Source organism: Halyomorpha halys, unplaced genomic scaffold (genome assembly GCF_000696795.3).
Source record: "Halyomorpha halys isolate HHAL.00 unplaced genomic scaffold, Hhal_1.1 Scaffold320.1, whole genome shotgun sequence".
Lineage (NCBI taxonomy): Eukaryota > Metazoa > Arthropoda > Insecta > Hemiptera > Pentatomidae > Halyomorpha > Halyomorpha halys.
The window spans coordinates 525,289-552,401 of NW_027116715.1; positions in this window are offsets into that span (position 1 = coordinate 525,289).

Genomic DNA, 27,113 nt, shown 5'->3' on the forward strand with positions numbered 1-27,113 from the left:
TGAAACTCATGTCGAAACGTCGGCATAAAATAAATAAATGTGGTTTTGTTTATTTATGTTGTTCTTTACTGACTGCACCCCCCGACAAACTTCTCCAATCATTAATCTACGGTCAACTATCTACACCTCAATAATAATTAAAATAGAAGAGTAATTTCCTTAGTCACATCAGCAGGAAAATTTTATATTGTAACAGAAGAAGCACAAAGGATATCACTCAATCAGACCATACAGCTGAGATTGTTAACTAATGTAATCTCCTACAATCCTATTACAATATAAAATTTTTACTGCTTGAATTGACCAGCGTTGCCCCTCCTACTACTCCTGTTTCATCCCGCGTCATAAATCAATTGTTGTAGAGCGTCAGAAAGAAGATTCACTTAAAAAAATTTAAACTTTTGGATTATACATAAAATCATTATGTTTAAGGCAGCATGAAGCTTTAGACACCGTTTTCTAAAAACATCATATACTGTATAGTGAGTGCTTCTGTTGTTGATAAGCAATATGACCTGTTGACTCGAAATAGTAAGTCATTCTATTCTCATGGAACTAATTAAACAAAAAGTTAATTACTAATTGCATTAACTTTAAAAGCTTTTAAATGAATTCGGATGACTGATATTGACTAGTTTCAGTGGAAAAATTCTTAATAGAACTTACTCTAAAGATTTGAATATCACAAAACTTCGGGTGTGACTTGCACCACTTTGTATTTAAAGGTTTATATATTTATGTATTTTTAATAATCTCTAAAATATTAGTTTAATTTTAGATCCCATTCGATCTTAACTGTTTAAACTATTTTGTATTTAATTTCCAAAAAAAAAAATTTTAATTCCATTTTTATTGGCTATAAAAGAAATTACGATTTGGTATAATTTTTACTGTCACTTACCTGCATTTTTATTGTTATAATGCGGATGAAAGAAAGATTTTATTTTTTCCTAAATTCAACAGTTTTCGCATATCATGAATATATTATGTAATCTGCAATTTATTACTTTTGACATAGATTTACTGTCTTTATAAACTACTAGACAGATGTACATCACGTGTTATGAAGCTGGGGCGTTGAGCAACATTATTTATTGTTTTATGTATTTCTAATCACATAAATACAGTTAATGACAAAGTCAGTTGCACTGGCATCAGATCTGAGCACAAAGAGTTTAATAAATTACTGAAATACACAATTGAATAAAAAATGTCTTGTTATTTTCATATAGACATAAGTTGTGGGAATTGTAATTTTCCCACAACTTATAATTAATTTTTTATTTATTTATTATAATTTATTCCTATTTCATAATTCTTAACTTTTTTGTATCCCCTATCAGACCATTTCTGAAATACAGTGTGGTTATTCTTTAGGTAGCCAACCTATTCTACCCAACGCGAGACGGTCAAGTTTTCATAGGACCATCAAAAATAAGATTAATCAGTGCCAAATAGACGTCACTGCAGACATGAGATTGCTAAGGTGACGTCTCAAATCAGTCAGCTACAACAGCCTCTCGTAATTTTTATCTGTCGTCAACTTAAAACTATTATCATGCGTGGAGAGTTTGGGATATTGTACAATCGACTAAATGTTCTATTGTTTTGGGTTATAAACTGATTCATATTTTTTAAAATTTAGGCCATGAAAAAGACCGTTGAATGTTTGTTTGTCTCTTGAGCGTGGCGGTTGAAAATGGATGGCTGTAAAAAATCAACTAAAATAATATAAAATAATAACGGGGTAGATTATTGATATATACATACTTATATCAACAGAAAGAATGGTACTTAAATGCCAAGATTAATTACCTATACTATCAGGGTTTATGTGAGTACATAAAATAATATCTTTCCAACTCCTAAGAAACGCTGTACTAAAATGTCATTTCATGACGTTTCTTAGATAAAGTGCCTCCGGTTGTATGGTTGAAAAGGCTTATGTTTTGGGGCTCCTAAGCTTCTTACTAAAAATTTTGAACATGTATTATAACTATTTACATAGTAGTTTAATGCTAGTAAATAATTGTATTTATTACAAATACATTCTTCGAACCTGCAGTAATCCAACACTAGCCCACCATTTACCCATACGAAGTCAATATAGAAAACGGAGACATCACATCAATCCCTATCTTAAATTAATAATCTTAAATTGAAAAGTAGAAGGGAACACACAAATCTGGTCTGTAGACATAAAAAAAAACTTTATCCAAAGCCCTCTTTCGCTACCTGCTTATTTACTTCCCACGAACGAAAAAAAAAGTATAATCTTAATAACCTAATTACAAATATTGGCAAATACATAGTTAATAATTCTCCTCGTTCAGCTTAATACTCGCACAAACCCCATTAATTACAAACCTTTTTTCTCAATCTATACCTAACAATCCTTCGACTTACGAGGTATCACAGCTTAAATCACTACATATATATGGTAATTGTGTATACTTTTTGTACTAAAATAGTCACACTGCTTGCCAATTGCAAGAAATACGTTGGGAGGCAGGTGGACTGGTCCATATACCCAAAGAATACTGAACACAATGAACAGAGACCTGAGCCATGCGTGCAAGAACAGGATAGAACACGTCCATTCTTGCTCCGTGACTCACAGCCTGTTCCTTATGATAAGTTGGAACAGGCCCAACCAGTCTTCGGGTTGAGGTAATTAATTAATTAAGATGATATATCATTAATCATCTATATTATCTCATCTTTTATAATAGAGTACATTATTTTTAAACAAGTCCATAAATTACATACAATAATAGTAGGTATTGTTATTAGTTAGATTATACTCATAAACATAACAGTAATTAAATTAATCAAAATAGAGGGAAACCATAGATTAAACAGAAAAAAAAATTATATCATTATTTTTAATTGTTTTGTTTGCAAATGACATTGACGCATTTTTTCCCTGTCTGAGTTCCATGATGTTACTAAATCGAAAGAAAACTGTCACCGTATATATCAATTTTAAACATTTCATCAACCGATCAAAAAAAATTTGAGTCCATTATTTTTAAATATGATTCATAATAATATTATTTATACTAAATATGAATTAAGAATTCAATTTTGAATGTCATTCATTCAATTCTGATATTAAAAGAACAGAATCTTCTTTTTTAATTTAATAAAGAAAAACCTAGATCATCTATGATTAACCAAAGAACTTAAAAAAATTATCACCATTTTGTTTAATTTTCCTTAGGTACTTCATTCACGTTTTTGCCAAGTTCATGACACCAAGGAAGTCACATTTTCCTGTTCGTTGAGGAGTACCAGAATTCAAGAGGATATCAGTTGTTTCCAATACTTAATTTATCTAAATTTTTAACACTGTGAACCATCAATTGTTTCCTCAATTTTCAACAAACCGCTTTTCCTTTTCACAAACCATTGGCTCAGGTATTGAATTTTTTTAAGTATGCTTCTGTAAAAAACATGCAAAATCATGGAGCAGATTACATGCCAGTTATTGATTACTTTATTTTTTTTTTTCTCGTAGCTCAAGAAATGGCTTCTGCAAAAGTCATTGCATTCGGCGTGTTGTCTGAACTCATCTAAATTTTATTTTATTTTTTTTAAACTGTAAGACCGAGATATGTTGGTTGTGTAGAAATAGAATGGCTTGTTTACATTTGACACTAATCGTTGACTTTTCGTAACGACTAGGTATGTACATACAACAATCTGCGAACTGTGAAAACCAGAAGCAAAATTTGTCGACGAGTAAATTGTTTTCGAAATAATTAGCACAGTTATTCTTCTAGGTATGGTTAAACGAGGTTCTAGTACATAGGAAATTTTAATTAATTAATAGGAAGCAATGCGATTCCTTATAGGAAATATCTATAACTGACAAGAGCGTGAAAATTATGCAGAAAGTGTATACATAAAATTTAAATTTGAATTTTGTGCAATACTCATTAATCCTCGCAAACAAATCATTATTGATTCAAATTTAATTTCTAAATACCAATGACTGACAGTGACCTATATGGTTATAGTTATTATAAACATTTAGTTTGTTGCTAATCCTTGCTATAATGATTTTTTAATGGTCTTGATGAAGTAAAAGAATATTTGTCAGAAACGTAAACTGATTTAATTGAGCTGATTTCATCGCTCGTTTTTAATTCTTCAACTTCTTATCCATTATGGAAAACTTCTTACTATATTTATTGGTTAGGTACAAAAACTATCAATATCACATTTTCATGTTTCCATGGTTGTTATGACAATAATCGAAAAGTTATGACTTTCGGCTTAGTAACGATTGTAACGAGAAAATATTGAATTCCTACTTTAGTTAATTATAAATTTCTTTTATATTTTAAATTTATCCATTGTCCACACCTACTAATGATAGATGGTCAACAGATTTAGAGGTACTTCGCCATTTAAGCCCACTCGAACTACTTCAATGAGGATAAAACTAAACTGATATTAAATACCACTTGATTGTACATGATATGGCGAACCTAAACAAAACCGTTAGAGCCGTTTTGGAGAAAGTGTGTAAAATCGAATTTATAAATTGGTATTTCCGGTCGATTTTAGAGAAAATTTTGATATATCTACTTTAAATCAGTTTCGAAATTTTTGACGATTGCAATAATTTGATATAGATTTTATTCATTGCTAATGTACCAATAAATTATGAAAATCTTTCATAATTTCTTTAGTAAAATTAACTGATTTCCGACAAAAAAAGATTTAGAAGAAGATAGTTGACCGTATGAAATAGATTGGAGGAAGATATAGTCCGGCTGGCGGTCAATAAAGATATCAAAATAGTAAAAGAAAACTATTTATTGTTAACTATCGTTTGAACTCAAGTTGAGTTTGTCATCTCTGCTTCAATTTGACAGCCCAGACGAAGCCTGGCAAAGTGTGGCGAAACGTTAGTTAACAATAAATAGCTTTTTTTACTATTTTGATACCTTTATTGACCGCCACCCGGACTATTTTTTTGTAATCTAAATACAAAAAAGTACCTATTTTCTTTTTTTTTGTAATTTATCGATCTTTTGTTCCAAATCGACCAAAAGAAAGAGGTTTCATGACTATTATATTGACTTTTTTCATCCTTTTAGGTTACTGTGTAATTTTTTGATGGAATGAATCCTTTAATAAATGCATAGACAACAAATTAACATATATATATTTTTAACAGAGAATGTTCTAAGTGTTTTTGTTAGGTAATATTCACTAAGTGTTTTTGAGTTCAAATGCTAAGTTTTAGAAGAAAACAATTAGTATGTACCTTACAGATGAATTAATGACATAATCACAATGAAATCGTTATACCATTTTATGATAATTATTATTGTTTGGCTCAGAGTACTTCTAAACTTTTATCACATGGTTCAGAATTTCTTTATTTAACAACTCATAAATTATCCAATTTGCGTCATCACACTAAATATGGGAAGATGTTTTATGTAGTTCCTTTTTTTTTAAAATATTAAATAAAGGATAATTAGCCTTATTTAACAAAACAAAAACTTAAATAATAATTTACATTATGTTACAGAAGAGGTGAATCATATTTTTATACATTGTAACGGCAGTAAATTTAATACAAGTAAATCCTACAGTTAAATGAATTTAATAAGAAATTTAATTACACCGAAAAATACTAATTTCGAACCTGGGTTCTGGATGTCATATTTTTATTACATACACGTTACTAATATAATAAATAATGATAACGATAACGTTTATTTTTTCAGAAACTAACGATATTTGGGAATTTTAACGAAATTTTCTCTAAAACTATGCGATTCACAATAGCTTGGGATTCTATTATTTAAGTTATATGTTCTATTGGATGAGTTTCATTTGTAATTAGATCTTGTGAATGAAAAGTGTTCTTCCTTGTTTTATTTTATTTCATTAAAATCAATAGAAACGTTTCGGGGTTGTCACTCCATAATCAGGTTCTATAACCAATTCTAAATATTTATTCTACGCTTACACTAATTAATGAATATATCACAATTTCTTATTGAATTTAAAAACAATTACCTGATTTAATATATCTTTTAAAATTACATTTTGTGTTGCCCTTATTAGTCTTATAATGTTAACAATAACATACTGTTATCAATAATGTAAATATTAAAAATTAAAAATACCAACATAATAATAAATAAGGAGATCGGGGTAACATATATACATGGAGATGGGGTGACAATCCCGAAACGTTGTTATTAGTTTTAATAAAATAAAATAAACCAAGGAAGAGTACTTTTCATTCACAAGATCTAATGATTCTATTATTTTTTTATGAGGCAAAAACTGAGCTCTTTACAACCACTTTCATTACATTCTAGCATATAGCTCTTCAAAAATTGACCATTTTTCATAAAAACTAGTAATATTCATAAATGTCCCTTATATGAAATATTGTCAGAAATATTCGTTATAAAAGAACCGTCATCGAATTTGGAATGTGATTGAATTTGGAGCGAATTTAATTAGGTTCCATTTCAGATCATCATTTGTAATTAAATATATTTTTTTTTATCTGTGAAATTCTTAACATGAAAAATAAAAACAAAATGGTCCAGGAATCACACATGTAGAACCTTCGAGAAACAATAGGTAAAAGTAACTGATTACCGACCTTGCGGTATTCTCAGGAGACATTGTGGTTAGTATTGTGCTCCAACCACCTGCTGGTTCCCTGACTAATGTCAGGTACACACTTTTTTTTAGGATAACGTGGAGCTAGGAAGCGTATGTCAAACCGCTGGTACCACTCCGTTTTATCCAGAAGTTTCTCTGGCAGGCCAGAATTTAAAACCTGATTCGGCCTTGAAACCATCAATAGTTGTTCATTATTCCTAAACTAAAATCGATACTACTAACCTCAATAACTGGAATAACCAGACCACCAATTGGAAACCACTGACTGATCGATCATATGTGAATTGGAAGGTGATTGTCACTCAGTCCCTTCTCCTATCACAACAACCCGGATGAACTGCAACGGGCAATCAATAAGTAGTTAAACAATATTTTTGTTCCACTTGACCGCAACCCTGATATCTTCTTCCAAAAAATTATACTATACAGAATACATCAGCCTATCTATCTAATATCTAATAAATCTATAGGAGGAGAAATGCAGTGCGATATAGTGTTTATAACAGTTGACGTGAAAACAATAAAAGTCAGTTTACGCGGTGACATTTGTAACTGTCAAAGCAGTATTATTCTGGCGCGATAGGTGACAGTATATTTAGCCGCAGAGAAACTACTACTACATAAACTGCTACACGTATATGCTTTATCAATAACACCTATTGCGACAAACCATTGTTCTCATCTATTGTTGATTTTTTTAAAACTTTAAATTGATTCTATAAACTTTTTTTAATCTTGCCAACAGGATCTAATGGCGATTGGACAATAAAAGTAATGGTCATTTTCCCGACTGACTGAAAATATATTTAGACTAGGAGATTACTTTCACCGCTTGGACACAAAGCTGACACGTTCCACTGTCTCACTTCCCTGGCATTACTACCACGGCAGATAACTGTCATCGTATGTACCCATTTTAATCCTTTTTTTTAAATAAAGGATTTAAATAACCATATCTTGCAATAACTTATTAAGAGAAAATACAATAATAAATAATTGAGCACTTGTGCCGCTAAGTTAATTATAATAAAAGATGAATTGAAACAGAGGTCCTGGAGCGGAAAAGAGACGAAAGGATATAGAATGATAAAGAAGTTCCTACAATCATATTCTTATAACCATTTAATCAAATTATTTTTGATAGTTAGTTGTCTAATAGAGCCATTCTATTTTTGACGAGCAACCTTCAAAGGCATAAAATAATTCATCTGTCTGTCCAGAAACTGCAATATCTACCAATTTAATTATATTTTTTATTAATGCGCAATAAAACTACGATGGATCTTCTAAAATATAAAGAACATTAGAAAACATGAATGTACAAACTTGGTGATTTAGCAGTTTCGCTCGACAGTAATCCTCCTTTCATCAATGATAGATTCTTACCTGCAAAATTAAAAGTAAAAAATTATAATTGTGAAATAATATTAATATGTAATTATTTTATCTTTATGACTAAGTTATGACAAACAAGTTAATATTAAAACTGACTAACTAATTGGAAACGGGGAAAGTAGAGGAGGTATTTAGGAATCAAAAGTAAATACACAATTAAGAAAACTATTTATTACACAGATAAAATATAAATTGAACGCATTAATAAGCTCACGTGGAATCATCATTCTTTCAGATTTCAATAAATCTTTATTAGACACATGGTCTAATAAACTGTTAGACTAAGAACAAGAAAAAAAAATTATATAATTATATCAATTTTTTTTTATAATGAGTGATTATATATTAATCCTTTTTTTAATGTAGAAGAAAATTATTTGTTTATCGCATTGAAGAAGTTCAAATGCCTAATGCAAATGCAGCCACTTTCAGTACAGTAGACCAAAAAATATATTTATGAGTAAAAATCCGATGAGATTCGTTTTAAGTGTCTTTTAAAACCCTTAATACGAATTTTCATACTAATCCAGAAACAAATTTTTTGTTCAAAACGTTTGCGTTATTTAAGAGGTTATTAATTTTTTTATTGAACTTGAAATACGATGATTTCATTAATTAATCTACACGAATTTTAAAAGAGGTTGAAAGCCATCCAAACTGCACTCAATAGTAGAAATAAGACATTCGCAAAGAAATTAGAACCAGTCACATGAAATATAACGTTTCATATTTTTTTTAAATTTATTTGAAACTACTTTATATAAAGGCAAAAAATATAAAACATATTGGTATAGGACGAAAGAGCAAAAATTCAATTTGGTTAAAAAGCAATTAGAGTATGGTTTTATTTATTTTAAAATCTAACACATTTTATCTAAAAAGTTGACTTCCAGAGGATCTTATAAACTGTCCCTTACTTACACATTTCTTAAATTTACTTTCAAGATAAGCATAAATAATCAGATTATTTGTTTTAAAACGTTTACTTGCTTTCAATTAGCTTGTATGATAAGAAAGTGGAGCAAGTGACAGTTCTGGGTAAACAGTTATCAGTTTCAAGAAATATATATCCGAAAGTGGATATTGATTGCACTTATCTTTTAATACAATAAATTACAATTTCAGAACCATAATTGACAAAGCTATAAATTATCCATGTTTGATAAATCTTCATCATTCTTCAACAGATTTATGATTTTGTTTTCAAATCCTTCGATTATAACTTTCTGCGGAAGCACTCCATCTTAACGAGGGGGTCACTGCAACTAGAAATATTATTCCGGTTACAAAATATATAGTGCAGCATGCCTCCTTTAAGTGAAATAAACTGAGATTTATACGTAGGTTAATAATATTGGTGGATTCTAATCTCTATTTTAAATATGACTATGATAATAAAAAAAGGAGAATTGAAAACAATGTTTTAATTTCCCGTTAAACTTAATAAAACAACAAAATATCAAAACAAGAGAATGGATAGCATACAATACTAAACTTACAATACAATAGTATACAACACCATGTATGTATGTATGATATATATAATATATTTTTATCTTGCTATCTTTCTTTATTAAGTACATCTTTATAGTCTCGTGCAAAAGACACTCCTTTACAAAGAAAAGACACACTACTATTTACGTCGTTATAATTATTGAATAATTTTAAATATTAAAAATAAATAATTTAAAAAAATATATGTTGTATGAGCATCACACAACATTTACTTACTACCCAAAGAGGCTAAAATTACAAACCATAAATTTTTATTTTTTGTTGCTAAAAAAATTTGTATTTAAGGGTTTATCGAGATGTGAATAATGAATATAAACTTTGTTTCTTCCAAGAATACAACAGTTTAAACAAAATATACCAAATCCGTGTAAATATGAATGCGGTCGGGAGAAATCGGACACGCTCGGCTGTCTCCGATCCTGAAGTCTCAACATTGCTATCTATTTCCCTTTATTTCTCCTTTAGTGAAGTATCAAATTCTTTCATACTTCCTATTCATACATGTTTTATTTCTTTTAAAAATTCAAAATGGTTAATTATTTAAAATAAATAAACTGAACTTTAGAGGAATACTTTTTTTTTTTAAATTTCGGTATTTAAGCCCTGTTAAACTATTAAAATAAAGATAAGACCTACCTGGCATAAAAGATCACTTAATGCTACATTGATATAACGAGTTAAATAAAAATCGTTAGAACTGTTTTTGAGAAAATCGAGAAAATGTGTTAAATCGATTCTTAACAGTGATACTTTCGAGAAGTCAATTTTAGTATCATCCTGGGAATATTCCTGTCTTAATTACATTTAAATAAATATTTATTTTTGCGGTGGACGGTACCACCAAAGCGGACCCTCCCCGCTCGATAATACCTTCGGGCAAAAGGAAGGTTAAGCCTATATACTTTCTTTATTCATATTTGTATCTGCTACAAATTTTTTCCAGAGAAGGGAACACCAAAATAAAAATGAGCTAGGCTGTTCACATAGTCACTAGAATTTGAAAATTTGCAACATCTCCATATTTTTTCTTATTATATATTTTATTTAAAAGTTAATGATACTAAAAAACAAAAATAATCAAAGTAATACATTAACAAATAATACTAATTATTATTATGCAGTTGAAGAATCAATGAAATAAAAAAAAATTAAACTAAAACCAAATAATAAAAATACATTGCTTGTTACTAATGCTTGCTAACGGCAAATTGTTACGGAAATTACGTTTCACCTTTAACCTACAGCGGTAAATATTTCAAACTCTCGAATGTAGTAGTACATCAACCAGAAATTACAACTGAACGAGACACCTACACCGGCAATCAATTAAGCAAAAGTGTGATTAGTGTGGAATACAGCCTCTAATAAATAAGCATGACTCAATCGCCTTGGATACAATATGACTAACCACTTGAATAACACTAGGAAGCAACTACTAGAAATAATTTATAACTATTTCAATAATTTATTGACTAATTAAAAAAAAACTTTAACAATAATCTTTAAAGTGAATAGTGCAGAATTATTTTCCTGAAAAAAAATAGAAATAAAAAAAAAAGAACAGTATCAACTAACAAATACAAAACAGATTTAAATTTTAAAAACTGGATCAGTCAACCATTATAGAATGAAGTCTTTCTTCATTCAATTACGTTAAATATTGCGAAAAAATAAGACTGTTGTAACAATTCAAAAATGAATTGTTTGCATTGTCAGATATTACACTATTTTTCAGTAATAGGCAATATCAATAAATTTAACATAAATATATTAATTATAAAATAAATATATTAAAATTTAAAAAAAATAATTAAAATTAATAGAAATAAAAGATCATAAACAAAGCCACATATATGGACAATGTTTACATATTACTTAGCTCACATAAATAAGACAAAACAGAATCCTAGAAGATCGCTTCTTTCCCAGCATCATTAGCAGTGGCCGATAAAGCCAATGGAGGCTAAGGGTTGCCTGTATGTCGAAACAACCATATAAAAACCGAAACTAGTAGGCATACTATAAATATATATTGACCATACTATGTATTGTGTAATTAAACCAGTATAAATGAACCTAATAAATAATTCCAGTCAAATAACATGCGTATTTTTTTTTATTTATTCGAATTAAAAGAATTATCATATTGAATAGATATATGAATAATTGACCATAAGTTAACATGAAGGATGGTAAGGTCTGCGGTCTAAAAAGAAGAAGAAATAGTAATGACTATTTTCTTCCAACGTTTAAATTAATTATTTATAATTAATTTACTCATTAATTATTACGTTGAAATAGTTATTACTTTTTTTTTTTTCATTTTTGACCGCAGCCCTCATATAAAAGAACTACCACTTTATCAATTGATTTTACTTACCTAACTGCCATAAAAAGATCTTAATCACTTCATTACTTGCATTCAAATCACTTAAGTTAGATAAAAATCTATTATGCAATTGTTATGTCGTTCTTCACCGTCTACTATTTATAAAGATTTTAAAATCTTATGCGGACTTTCTATATCCGATGAAACTTTCGATGAAGGTTCAGAAAGATTTTCACTATATCTTATTATCTTTTTACTTATTCACTTATTCTCTCTATCTTAATCCAAAACATATTTATCATTAGTCAGAACAAAGGTTTAGTTTTGGTTAAAAAATGTTAGCTTTATTTTGTTTATCATTGTATATAATATTTTATCATTATGTTATTTTATTTATTTATTTTTCATACAGATAGTTTGATTATGTTCATCTTGTCTATTCTTTTGTTTGTATATATTTTAAGAGAATTTTTTTTTTTTGCTTTATTTTATTTTATTTTTATTTTTTATTTTAGTATGTATGAGATCACTCATCACTATTACTTATTGCCCACAACTGTGTGGCAGATTGTAATATCTATCAATAAATAAATATATCTATAAAAAAAAAAATTTTGTTTATCACGAACGGAGTATATGCAGTATGAACGTTGAATCGAAAATTACATCCCTTTTTCTTATTTATTCATTATAATAATTCTTTTTAATTACCCTCGACTCCAAAGAAATCATCCATTATTGAATTTCTTAAGAGCAGAGAATCCTTGAAACTTTGCGATTACAAGTTGATAACATTTTAATGACCCATTTTAAATTCACATCAAGGACTTTCATGGTTTTGTTCTGAGGAACCATTAAAGTGAATTGCAGTAATAGTTTAAGACTTACAATCATTGCCTAATGGAAGAGGTAATGATCATATGAATCAGCTAAAAAAACAAAATAAAAAAACGGCATTTCACTAATGTTTGTGTTTTTTTCAGAAAATTGTTGGACATCATATGTTCAACTTTCCGAACATGATTCTGCTTGAATTTGTGGCTGGGTATTATTAAGAAGCAATATAAATATCTAGTTCAGGAAATGTCAATGAATATTCACTCAATAACTTATTGCCAACAGCCAAAAATTTATTAATAATAATTGTATTGATAAAAAAATACAATACATATTGATAATAAAAATTATTCATGAATTTACATTTTTCTATTGGAGTCAATATTTAGTTGAGTTAAAATGAATTCTAATCGAAGATTTGTTAATTAAATTACGGTATTAGTATTTGATAATTACTTAGAATTGAATGGCTTGGGACAAGAATATGACAATATGGATATATATACACGACAACGAATGGACCTTTCTATTGAACACTTTTAGAAATGGAAACCTACCATAGAAAACGTTCTATAGGCAGGCACATTCATACCAGCGCCTGTGTAACCTTGTTCCTCTAACATTTCTGATAATTATCTTTAGCTTGAAATGGAAACAGCCACATGAACTTGAAAGGTAGAGCAATGATTAGTCAAAGGTAGAAGCAATCAGTAATTGTTTTATTGCTATGAAAACAGTATTGATGCATGTCGCTGTGATAGCATGTGTTATAATATTAAACAGTTTTCATAAATTTAGAAATAGTCGACTCCACAGTGGTTTGATTAATTGGTGTTATGGTTATGAAATGCTTATTACTTCGACTATAAGTAAATATCGCCTCCTTTAAATGGAAAATAAAGGAAACTCTCATGAATTTCAGCTAACTGTTACATTATGGTTATTTATACTGCTAAATTTAATGTGCGAAAAAATAATATTGATTTTTAATTGAACGATTCCGCTGTGGTGAAGTGCCAAAGTGTTATTTTTCTAAGTGAGGTTAGAAATATTCATTGAACAGGTCTTTTAAATGAGCTTGTTCGATTCCGATAAACTTAAGGGTAATTTTCAGTTATTAATTTTCATCGAAAAACTCTCGAAAAAGAATGTCTACATGTTCTTGGATTAGCTTCACCACTATCAATTAAACATTTTTTTAAAATTTATTTATTGATGTTTACAATAGTATTAAAATATATGCAACGAGTAAATTTGAAGTTAGTTATACAATGGCATAATACAGATACGAGGAGAATATACCCACTGATAGAACTTCAATAATATTTCTAGATGGCCATCTTCTTTTCAGGCGCCTAGAAGGATCATCAGGTAATAAAGGAGAACTAAGGTTAAAAACGAATGGGTTTGTCATGGAAGGATTGGTATCTGGTTCAGGCCAAATCGACAACACATGGAACATTGAGGTCCTGATGGATGGCTTGATTTGTGACAAAGTAAGGAGTATTAAGGATTTTGGATTTAAGGGTTGGACATAAGAGGAATTCGATGGTTTAGTAAGCTCAACTCCATCAGTACAGATAGGCCTTATTATAATAATAGAAATGAGTCTTTTGTGATTAGTTGGAAGTTTAGGCCGTTTGTCTAGTAAATGCTATTATAGAATCGACGGACAGTTTCATTTTGTTATATATGAGGGTTCCAAGCCAGTCCTTTATCCAGATATAGTCCTAGGTAACAGATCTATACGACAGGAATAAGTGAAGTATTATATTAAAGGACACACTGGGGTAGGAAGTCATGAGTTTATGACAAAGGGTAAGAGTGATTCAGTGGGAATTACTAGAATTTAAAGCTAAACTTAAACGCAAACTTTACTAATAATAACTTAATATGACATATAACATCACTTGTTACTGATATTATATGATTCATTAATTAATTTTAAGATCTCATTTTAAAGGGATAACGATAATAAATTATTATTAGCAATTAACAAATATTTTTACTTGATTTTGATTTGTGGCAGATTATAATGTTTATCAATAAATGAAGACTGATAATTTGAAGTCAAATTAATTTCTCGATTTTAGCAAACTTAACACATAAATTTGTTCAAATACCCAAGTTCCTCATATTGATGTATGTATAATAAATCTTCATGTAATTACATACTCAATTACGAGACAACAAATACTGAAGATAATTTAAAACGTATTTTATTACATGAATATGTTTTAATATGAGGGAGTTCTATGTAAGGAGAGATATAAGCAACAGCAGTCGTTCGAGACCTTGGCCCCACTTAGCTTCGATGACCCGTGAATAATTGGGAGAAATTTCGCAACGAAAATAATGTTTAACACTAACTTATTCAATTATTTTCAAGCACCTTACAAACATTTCTCCATTAGGTATACTTTATGGGTAGAGCTTTAGAAATGACAAAGCTCCTTCGGGCAAAAACGGGTTTCCTTTGCAGGTTGTTAACTGATTTAATAGAGGTTGTAACCACAGCACGTTTGGAATAAATTGTTGCAGTCTTGGGCAATCCTGCGGAAATAACCGGTGCATCCGCTGAATGCATAATATCATAGCGATTCAGAAGGCTCTTCTCAAATATTAATTAGCAGTAAATCAACAAGCTATTTGCACGTCGTTTAATTCGTAATGCGTTCATTTTTCTTCTAATAAACTGCTAGAATTATCAAGTAATCTGCCGATTATGAAAAAGAGATTATCTCAAAAGTCATAATAAATATTAATTTAATTTTCTAGCTTGGGATTATAGGAACTACTTATGTTAAGTAAACAAAATTTTAATAGTTAAGCTTTCATAGGCTATACACTATGTAATTATAAAGTTGAAGATATGAAACTTTATGAATAAATATTTCATACTATTCATCTCTATAAAGAAATATCTTGAAAATAATTAGTTGGTTCATTTTATAAATAAGAAATTATATGATATATATATTATTGACTATATGCGAATAAGAAGGAGTGGGCCAACAAAAACAAAATTAGTTTTAAGCCATGTATTGATGGCCAACTATGGAATAAAAATCTGTTGCGTTGAACGCATTACAACTTTTACTTACTATAAAAATACGAATAGTATGGTTTCTTGAGGCCAAAATAACGAATATAAACTTTGTTCCTGCCAAAAATACAACAGTTCAACAAGATAACGCAAAATTTCATGTTCAAAAGAATACGACTAAAAACGATCAGGCACTCTCGGCTTTTTCTGATTTGAAATCATGTCTTTATTTTTCCTAGTTTAATTATTTATCATAGTTTTAATATTTTTTATTTATCTATTGTTAGTTATTTTTAACAATAAGAACTGGTAATTTATTTCAAATAAGCAATATTTAAAGTATATGTACATTGGTGGAGTATTTTTTTTTTAAATGGCCATGTAAGCCTGGTTAAAATATTTCAATGAGTATAAAACATAAAATATTACCATTAATAATAATAATAATAATTAATTTTCAACATGCGGAGGGAAGCTTACATTAAAGCATTAGAGAAGCTTGAATTTTCAAATTATTAGAGGAGGGGGATCATTAGAGATCTTATCAAAGATAATTAGTGCCAGTTCAAAATTATCCTGACGTGATTAAGGACAATGTAACCACAATTTATTCTTACCTTGAAATTGAACTAAAACAGCTTACAATTAACACACAATGAAATTTTCCATACAAATTATTTTTGCCATTTCCTATTTTTAGATCTTTAGAAACAACTCTTTCGATTCAGATCATTATGCTTTTCTAATAGCTAATTTAAATATCACCTCATAGTAAAGACCTGTGGTCATCTAATATTTTTGGCCATCAATTTTCCTTTATGATAACATTTAGGGCCGTGACAGTCTTTCACTGGATCAGGCGTGATAGTCGACTGTACATACAGCAGCAGTGAAGTTAGGATCACGTTTCCACGGTGGCACAAAAAACCACGGTAACAACAGTCAACTCCTACGGTGTAAAATGTATGACAGTTTTTGTCATTACAACATTTTCTGTCACAATAAAAGTTTTTAAAAAGTAATTAGTTTTGATATTAAAATATTTTAAAAAAATTTATATTATAAGATTTCGCTGATAAAAATCATAATGTACATGAAATATAATATTTCTATGAAATTTTTATTTTACAAAATCAAAATTAATTTCAAATTCTTTTGAAATAAAATTTTATTTAGTGGAATTATTCCCTGCCTGAGAATATGACACCCCCTAATACCTCTTACCCCTATAATTCCCCTTGGCAGCAGCACATTGATAATTTTCTATTTTAAGGTCTCGGGACCATATTTCTTTCCGAAGTTAATACACATATATTTTGGGCCAAATCCCTACAAATTAAAAAAAGAAACAATAAAATCGGCCAATCTGTACAAGTATTAGTCATGGTTTCAGACACACGCACACGAATACTATCTGCAATGCATGCATGATAAGTCAATTACTATCTGCGGTATAGTTATAAAACTTGTAATATATTGTAATCAAATAGGAGACTTACAAGTACATCATTTTTCGAAATAGTCCACTTTCTTTTCAACGCTCTTGGTCCATCGTTGTACAAGCTTCATGATGCCCTCATAAAAGAAGGTTTTCGGTTGAGCTGCGTGCCAGGAATGCACCGCTTTTTTCATTGCTTCGTCTGAACTAAATAGACGGCTCCATAATGCCTCTTTGAGTGGACCAAAAAAGTGATAGTCGTAGAAGGGGAAAGATCGTGACTATATGGAGAATGAGCCAGTACTAAAACATTTGAAACATTACCAGTATTCAATATTAAGTGGTTATAGTTTATCAGATCCTGTGTCTAATAATATAAGAAATGTTGTCGTTTATGTTTTGTTTTTCAAAAATATGGTGTTCTACTTCAATGTGCGGTCATTAACACTAGAAGTAGGGATATAGTGCAGTGCAAGCAGAACTTTTCTTCAGCACGTCCTGGATAGCGAGAATTAGCGGGGGTCTTCATCATACTTCTTGGGAAGGTGAGACGGTGATCGAAAAGGAGATAACGGATAACCCTGTGTTATGGCAAGAGTAAACCCGAGGACTAGGTGCGGTTTTTAACTTACTTTTATATTATGTTCTTCTTTTATGTAATAGGGTAAATTTAGTTAATCAGGTTAAGTTAGGGCACTAAAGTTAAGGTAAAGTCAATCTATAAGTTTTATTTATTTCTTTTTTTTTTTTTTGGTTGATAAGATATTATTTTTTCTTTTCCATTTTGTGTGCATATTTTTTTTTTTATTATTAAATATTTGTTTACATAATTCTGCTTGTTCTTTCTTATACATATGCACTGCTTTCAGATTGTTAATTTACGTTTTTTTTTTTTTTTTTGTTCCCTTAATATAACGATAATTCCACAGGTGAGTAGTTATCACCCCTATGTTTGCTGTCTGTTTACATGCAAAAGTATTCGCCAGTGAAAATAGTTCGACAATTGTTTATACAGGAGTATATGGTAGTTATATTGGAGTCAACGTTTCGCGGGGTTTTCATTATTTCGAAGGGAAAAAATAACGTGGCGCCAAAGTAGCTATTTATTCATTATTGTTATTTTTTCTTTGCTGAGTGTGGGTACATATAAACGATAAATATACTAAAGATAAATCAAAATTTACGATTATAATACTAAATGGTGGTATGGAAGACACTAATTAATTTTTGAATTGAAGATCTTAATTTTTAAATAATAACATAAAATTAGTTTGAGTTCCAAATAACTGCCATAATTTCTGTTTTTACTGATCCAGGAGAAGGAAGTATTTTTGAAAGTTATAAATAGGGACATATAATAAGAGCTATAAAGTGAGAAACCAAGTTGAGCACCAATAGAATCAGTTAAGTAGGCAATAAGAATTTTCTTGGACAAGGCACCTAAAGAAGAATTTTAATTATCGTACCCAGGCTGCTGGAACTATTCCAATGTAGGTTATTACCTGTAAGCGACCATAAAGATCTGGAAATAGTAACGGCTATAAAGTTTCCTAGGGGAAGGGTGGCTGGCAAATGTATGGTTGACTCATTGCTCTCCACAGGGAGTATCTGGTTGAGAAATAGTAAGTAGAGCAGGGACGGGCGAGTTTTAATAAAAAGAAATTGGAATTAATTTTAATTAAACAAAAATAAATTAAGTTTAATAGTAATAATAACATAAAAGATCTACTAAAAAATCAAATTTGAAAATAAAATCAAAGCGAGGAGCCGTGTTAAAAATGTATGCTTGTCAAAAAAAATGTTGCTACGCATGTATAAAGGAAAGTAATTTGATACTAGATTATTTCCACATTAATTCCGAAGTTAATTTCAGCTTGGGGCCAAATCTTACATACAACGTTTGCACATGCGTAGGGGAGAGTGGTGGATAGAATTTAATAAAATTGATCCAGCTACCAACACTGTATTAGCTGCTCCCGAACTAGAACTTGACAAAAGATAGGAAAGGAATCAAATTTGTTCCCTCATGTCAAAAACGATTGGAAATTTCGATTCTCAGGAAAAGAACATTTTTCTTAGCTTGTCATATGAATGAGATAGCTTCCCTTACTTTGGGATTGAAGAGGCTAAAATTCTAGATAAAAATTTGTTTCTCCGTTTTAGCTTATAAAACTCTTTTTTCTAAGATGAACTATATTTAGTAAAATTTTAAATTAATTAATTTGTAAGTAGATTCGACTAAAACTGTAGGCCTTCGTAGGGGCCACATGTACCATGTAATTAATTCATCTATACAATATTCGGTCCTTCCATATACCATTCCTTAACTTATTTTTCTTTATTTTTTTATTCATCAAATCTGATAGCATAGAACTATTTAGAATAGGAATACAAATTAATGGTATCATTAGCATAACTACAAAAAAAAAAGAAAAAGAAAAATGAAACGTGTGGACTACTCAGGATTTAATTAAATTTTGACGTCATACCATATAATTCAATGTAGTTGATGAAAAAAAAAAAAAAAAAAAAAAATTCAAAGCATTTATCAGCGTGAATCTAGATATACTTATAATAATGCGTGAGATGCTTATAATAAGTAGTGACGTCAATGCAAATATTGTGTTGAACGGTCACGTGGAAAGTTTTATATAATGAGATATTTATTTCATATTTTATAAACATCCTTATTAATCTATTTGTCTTAAAAATCAATCTAATTTTTTTTTGTTAAACTGTAATCAATCGAAGTTATTTTGTGCTAGGCTTCATGATCTTAAATTGTAATTGTCTAGTTTAGAATTTCAGTTCAATTAAAAGTTATTTTTTTTCTGGATATCGGAGAAGCCGTATTCGGAATATAATTGTGTTAAGGAAAATAATTTTTTGCATGTACAAACAAATCTTGTGTATGACTTTATAAAAACAAATTTATCAAATTAAAAAAAAAAAAAAAACGAAGCTAAAATGAAAATGAAAAATCAATCTTCATATGAATAACAGTTTGAGTAACACTTGTCTGGATACTTTATGATAAGTTTAGAAAAATAAAATAATAATTATATAAAATAAATGTAAAAAATAGAATAATACTAACACGATTGCAACGATTATAATTTTTAAATAGATTTAAATGCCACGGATTACTTAGTTACAAGCCAACGAATTAAAGGTAATACACCAATTTGAGTGGAAGGAGAAAGATGAAATGTTATATTTTCTTTAATTAACTATTTTTACAAAACCTTCATAAAAAAACTGGCAAATACCAATTTACACGGTTAGTTCGCTCAACTAATTAGTAAAAAGCTGTTATCCAAAAACAAACAGAAAAATACACGTTTTTCAGAAACAACTACAGACAAGGAAAGTAATGAATTAAGGAAAGTGATGAATGAAGGCGTCCTACAGGTTTTTCCATGATTTTGATGAAACTTTATTGTGCACAAAATTTCAAAATACTTGACATGTTAAAGAGACCAACACTCCTCATTTTCCCTGATGAGGAAAACAATCGAGAAGTATCTCTGGTTATGATAAAGGTAATGTATCAGTTAAGTAGTGAAGTATCTCCATTGGCAATGAAAAAATTAACAGAGAACTCATCATAATGTTCAAGTATTTTATTTGTTAGAGTTTAATTTTCCAAAGGCGTGTTTAAATGTTCGATAATCCACTAACACCTGTCGAACAGGTTCGCTACTTAGGACTCCATATTGACAAGAGACTTACTTGGACTCCCCACACAAGACTGAAACGACAAGAAACTGCTCGTAGATTTTGATTACTACAACATTACATTACAACATTACAAAATTTACTTGACAAACGCTCTAAGCTTCCAAAATCCTCTGACGTTTAAAAGACCTTAAAATTCTTTCGTTGCATATTTAGCCCGAAACAGATATGTATCTTTTCATTCCAAACTTCTAACTTATTAGTTCTCCTTAACAATCCCTGATTGTCCCTGATTGACTCTCCTAAGTGTCTGAAAAGAAGATAGCCACGGGACTTTCTATTTTAAATCAATGATTAAAGTACCACCATTGGGTGGTTCCTTACCAAGATTATCAAGTGTTCTGAAACATTCATCAAATTTATTGATTGTATTTCAGTTGCAAATGGTTTATCTAGAAGTTATAGCTAAACATGTGAATCATCATAAAATCCTATTCAATTTTTAAGCTTTATTTTCACGGATTACTTCAATAAGAAATATTCATTTTTTAATTGCCCATTATGCATGGATTGTTGAGCAGTCAGTTATTTACTGCTATTTGAGAAACTTGAAGCAATTTGTATGAAAACTAATATAATATAACAATATTCTGCACTCTTTAATTGAGAATATGTGTTGTACAAACGATAGCCCCATTACTGAATCTAATCTACTTTGCCAAATATTCATTTCAATATTCCATAAAGTGAGAATGATTGCCAAAACCAGATACAATCTAAAAGACAACAGAAGAAATTGGTGACAGCTCCCGAACCGCCGATTAGATGTAATCTGACAATCCACCAAAATTGATACTAAAAAATTCAATAGGAATATTGGTACCTGCGGCGTGACCTCCAAAAGGCCCAGAACAACTACATAATGGAAGGGTTGATGTTGCCATCAAACATGATATGCCAAACAAACGCTTTGCTGTCACCATCGGTCAGCCTACATGAAAGGAGTCGATAATACTCTGGGCCATTTACTGATCGAACTTAATATCTCAACGAGAATCTTCTTCACATAGTTCTAATTCTGTTCTAATTTAATATTATACAAGATATCACATTGACTTTATAATTTATACCCCCTAACATGTCGGTGTTATTTATAGTGTTATTTTTTGTATTTATTTATTTATTTTTATTTACAACTGTATAATATATATACAACAAGTAAATTTGCTATAGGTGAGATAGTGACATGATACAAACATGTGGAGAATCTACCCATTGATTGAACTTCAAAAACATTTCTAAAGGAGAAGATCTCGAGACCATCTTCTTTTCAGACGTCTAGGAGGATTGTTAGGTAGTGAAGGAGAAGCCAGTTTAGAAACGAGTTGGTTTGGGTGGTTGGGAACTTTATCATGGAAGGATTGGTATCTGGTTCTGGCCAAATCGGCAACATATGGGACATTGAGGTCCTGATGGATGACTTGATTTGTGACAAAATAAGGAGCATTAAGGCTTGTACGAAGTATTTGGGACTGTAAGGATTGGATTCGGGAGGACTTTGATGGTTTAGTGGAGCCCCAAAGATCAACTCCGTATGTCCAGATAAGCCTTATAAGTCATGTAGATCAGTCTTTTAATGGATTGGAAGTTTGGACCGTTTGTCTAGTAAATTTTGTAATAGTCGGAATCGACGAGCAGTTTCCTGTCTTTTCAGTCTTGTATCAGGATTCCATGTCAGTCGTTTGTCGAGATGTAGTCCTAAGTAACGGATCTGTTCGACAGGAATAAGTGAGGTATTATTAAAAGATACTGTAGGGCAAGACGAAGGTTATTTAAATTTGAAAAATAATCTTGAAAGTACTTCCACAAGAGTAACATTCCTACAAAATAAAAAAATTATAATAATAATACATAAAATAACCAGAATCACACAGAACCTCCAGATTAATCTCTGATTAAATTTACAGTGACTAGTTGCAATGATGGTCATTGCATATCTGCTTATGGGTACGCGATTCTTCTAACTTTAAATACGATACGCTCAGTGCAGAATTTAGAAATGCGAAACTCTGAAGACTTTATAATATAAGAAGATAATATAAGTTTTACGGCAAACTCGGTTAAAAAACAATTGGCATGATGAGAACAATATTGAAGTCTAGAAACTTAATAGTTGTTTTATTATTGGCTGAATTTCAATACATATACAACAACCGTTGGTCTTACAATAGTAATTTCTATCTCACTACTGCACCACTGACCTTTCTTCATGGGTTGTAGCAGTACAGATTTAATTTTTTAAATATATATACTATTATATATTTTCTTATTTCTTTGTTTTTTAGTTATTTTTTGATCGTTTACATTCTTTTTTTTTTTGTTTACTCGTTCATGTATATTTCATTTTTCTGCTTTGTAAGTAGCAAAATTTATTCTTTTATTGATTAATATATTGTCTGCTATACATTTACATTTATATAATAAAAATTAATAAATAAAACATAAAATTAAAGTACAGTTGCTTTATAGCAGTAATAATAATACGAAAGTATTTATTTGAGTCAGAGTACGTCGATAGAAACATAACACCAGCATTCTGACAGATACCACCCATGCAGCTTTAGCACTGCACTTTCTGAACTGGATCGTGATAGGGAGAGATTTAACTTAACGTTACAGGAGGTACTGGCAACTGTACGTATATCCATTTTAATTGCGTTCCGGAATAATAATTTTGAAATATTCACTTCACTTCATTAAATGTATTATTTATATTTTTTGTTAAATAAATATAAATAAATCAAATCACTCTTTATTTCTCAAATAAAAACTATTATTGAGCCCGAGAATGAAGAGTAGTACGTTACTCACACAGATTACAATCGATTTAAACAAACCAATATTTGTCGTCCAAAACTACTAAACAAGATTAGAAGTATTCACACAACTTGCATGTTAAGTATGTTAAATGAGTTGAACTATGTTAAGACTGCGAGAAACTCATTGCAAACAAGTGTGTTAAATTTGAATGCGACAGGTAGGTCTGAGAGACTAATATCGATATTTATTTGTGTTTAATTTTGGTGCTCTAAACTAATACATGTTTTTGTTTTTTTTAGTTTTATAATCCATTTCCATATCAATGAATTGACTCTACGTCGATCAATTATGGACTCTCTCTCTCTCTCTCTCTCTCTTTATATATATACTTTGATATTACAATAAAAATTAGACAAATAATTGTAACTGACTCATAGAGACCCACAAGAGCGTAACCATGTCAACCAGATTATGACATTTCAGCATTAAAAAGGGGAATGAAACCAAAATTTTCAGAAAATTATAAAAAATTGTAGCAGTGCTTTAATAGTTATTGCAATTAAAATTTGCTTGAAAAAAAATTAATTTTTTTAAATTAATAAATTCTTTCACTTCTACGAAGGAGGGGGGGAGTCCAGCTGTCCCCTCCAGTATCCCGCTGAGTACTCCCATGGGGACCTATCTACCTATCTGTAATATGATCGAGTGCACACTCGGCTTCAAGACGGTTTTGGACCATCTAAAACTTGTGCTAATTTAGTAAACTACGTAAAACACGTGGAGAAGATTTTTATGAACTTTTCATCTGAAGTGTTTATTACTTTTGTTTATCGTTTAACAGCAGTGATAGCGTATTTATTTTTATGTAAAAGTTATTTATTGTTTGAAGTGAGATTGGATTTTTTTTTCTCTTCATCAAGCACATGGAACTCACTGAGTAAAAAAAAACATGGACAACCTCACATTTCAAATAATTTGTTCGCAAAACTCATTTAGGTTTAGCATAATTTGTATAAATAATCCTAATTTATCACTAAGATAAAATTCATAAATTTAAATAATTTTTTATAACAAATAAATCAAGGGGAGAGAGGTTTACATTCAAAGTAAAAAACGTTCTATAACCGTAAAACACAAAACAATAAGTTGTTTTTGTTCTACTCTGTGACGAAGACTTAAAAATAATTTTGGTGACATATTATAAATTTTTTTATATTACACCTTCCGACTTCCCAGAGGTACTATCAGCTCAAAATATTTCTATGGTTCAATCAAGCATCAACAATTTTTAAATCGGCGTGATTCATTCAGGCTTAAGCTAATATGTTAGAAATTATAGGTACAATAAAAAGTAGTTTGAACCTATAATTTGAAATTATAGGTTTAATGTTTTAATTTAACAATTTTAGAGGGGATAAAACAGGAGTACATAAATTATACTTATGAGAAAACATAGGCTGGTTCTTTAGTATTTTTGAAAATTTAAATATACTTTCTTGCTATAAAAATATTTTTAAAAACTCTAATTGTCATGTTACATTTTTTCCATGTACAAAAAAAAATAAAAATCTAAAAGTTCCTATACATTCTTAGAGGTTTTCTTAATTCAGAAAACTTTCGGTTTTCAAAATATTTTAAAATAGACAATTAATTAGATTGATGAATATAATATATTTTAATGCAATTTTTTATAAGTCCAATATAAAAGGTATATAAAAAAAACTAATTTAAATAATTATAAAAATATAACGCAATATTCAAACATTTTTTTTCATTCTTGATTCTTAACGTATATTTATAATACAACACAAATGTTAGTGATGGTAATAACTCATTAAAGTAGAGACAAAAATAAAAATATTGGAATATTAATAATTTAAATAGACTTTTGAAAGGACGGTTTAGCTATCATTTTGAACAGCACTGGTGAAGCCCAACAAAGTGGGGCAAAACGTTGGATAATAAATAGTTGAAAACTATTTTGTTCTTTTTGACCGCAACCCTGACCATCTCCTTTATATTTTAAATTATACGGTCAACTATTTATATATATAATTCAAAATTTTGTAAAACCCCGGAATCAAATTAAATATTTATCTAAAAAATTTGTATCCAAAATAAAGTAGGCAGTATTGAAAACATAAAAGTAGTCCTTTTGTATGAGCACATTGTGGTAACAGAAAAAGTGCACACGTTCCATTCTACTGACGTTAGGGGATTCTCTTTGTTAGTGGTAGTATGGAGGGGAGGGGTGTGCTGATCTGACAGAAATAATTTTGAAGCTTTACAGGGATTTATCAGATATTTTTTAGAAGACTTCCAACTGCCTGAGCCTGTTGTACCAATACTCAGTTTCTTCATTTTAGTAAAAACTATAAAGAAATAATTCGACATATATGAAAATATTAATCCGAAGGTTATATTTAAATTTATAACTGCTCTTACAATAGGTAAGGTCACCCCAGCTGCTGTTTGTTAAAGTCTAATTCAGGCGCGTTAGTTCTTCAAGTGGATCTAATTGCCTGAAATTGGCTTGCGAAATCCCTCCTCGTTTGTTACCTTCTGTCCCTTAGCAACAGCGGAGCACATTCACAATTTCACTATGCCACAGGAAACAATTATATGAAATATTAATTTAAAAAAATAAAATAAAATTGGCAATTAGAAACACTTTAGACATTGTATATTCCATTCCTTGCAACAGTTTTTCAACAGCATTACGTTCCACAATCGAATTAAAATCTTACATAATTTTCAGTATCTAAAATTTAATATAATATTTTTAGCCAAGTTTAATTATGATTAATTAATTTTCATTTAGATTGTTTAGATAACTTTAAGATGAATAAGTTATTGTATAGAAATTCTTGGAATTAAAACTGAACTCTATAAAAACTTACAAAAATGATTTTCTTTCAATATGATTTCATTAGTCAGAAAATGAAATATATTGTAAATTAACTATTCGCTCTACATATTAAATAATATTTTATTTAGTTATTTCGGTATATGTTATTCTTTACTTGGAATATTTATTCGTTTCTAAATAATTAAATTTTTATTGAATTTTAATAATGACAGTAAATATGCAATTCTTCACACAGGGCTAATTAAATAGTTTTGATTAGAGTGAAATTAAATTATCCATGAGATAATATTAAATAGTTAGTAAAAAAGAGAAAATATATACGGTTTTAGTTCCTTCATTTGTCATTCACAAAGGGAATAAACAATTTGTCCGTTAATACCTATTATCTGCGAATAAAATAAATAAAATATTCGTTATTCACCAATAACAAGCAGACAAAATTAAATCTAATAAATAATATTTACAGAGTAATGAATAAGTAATAAATTTATTATTCTAAATTTCTCTCTCTCTCTCT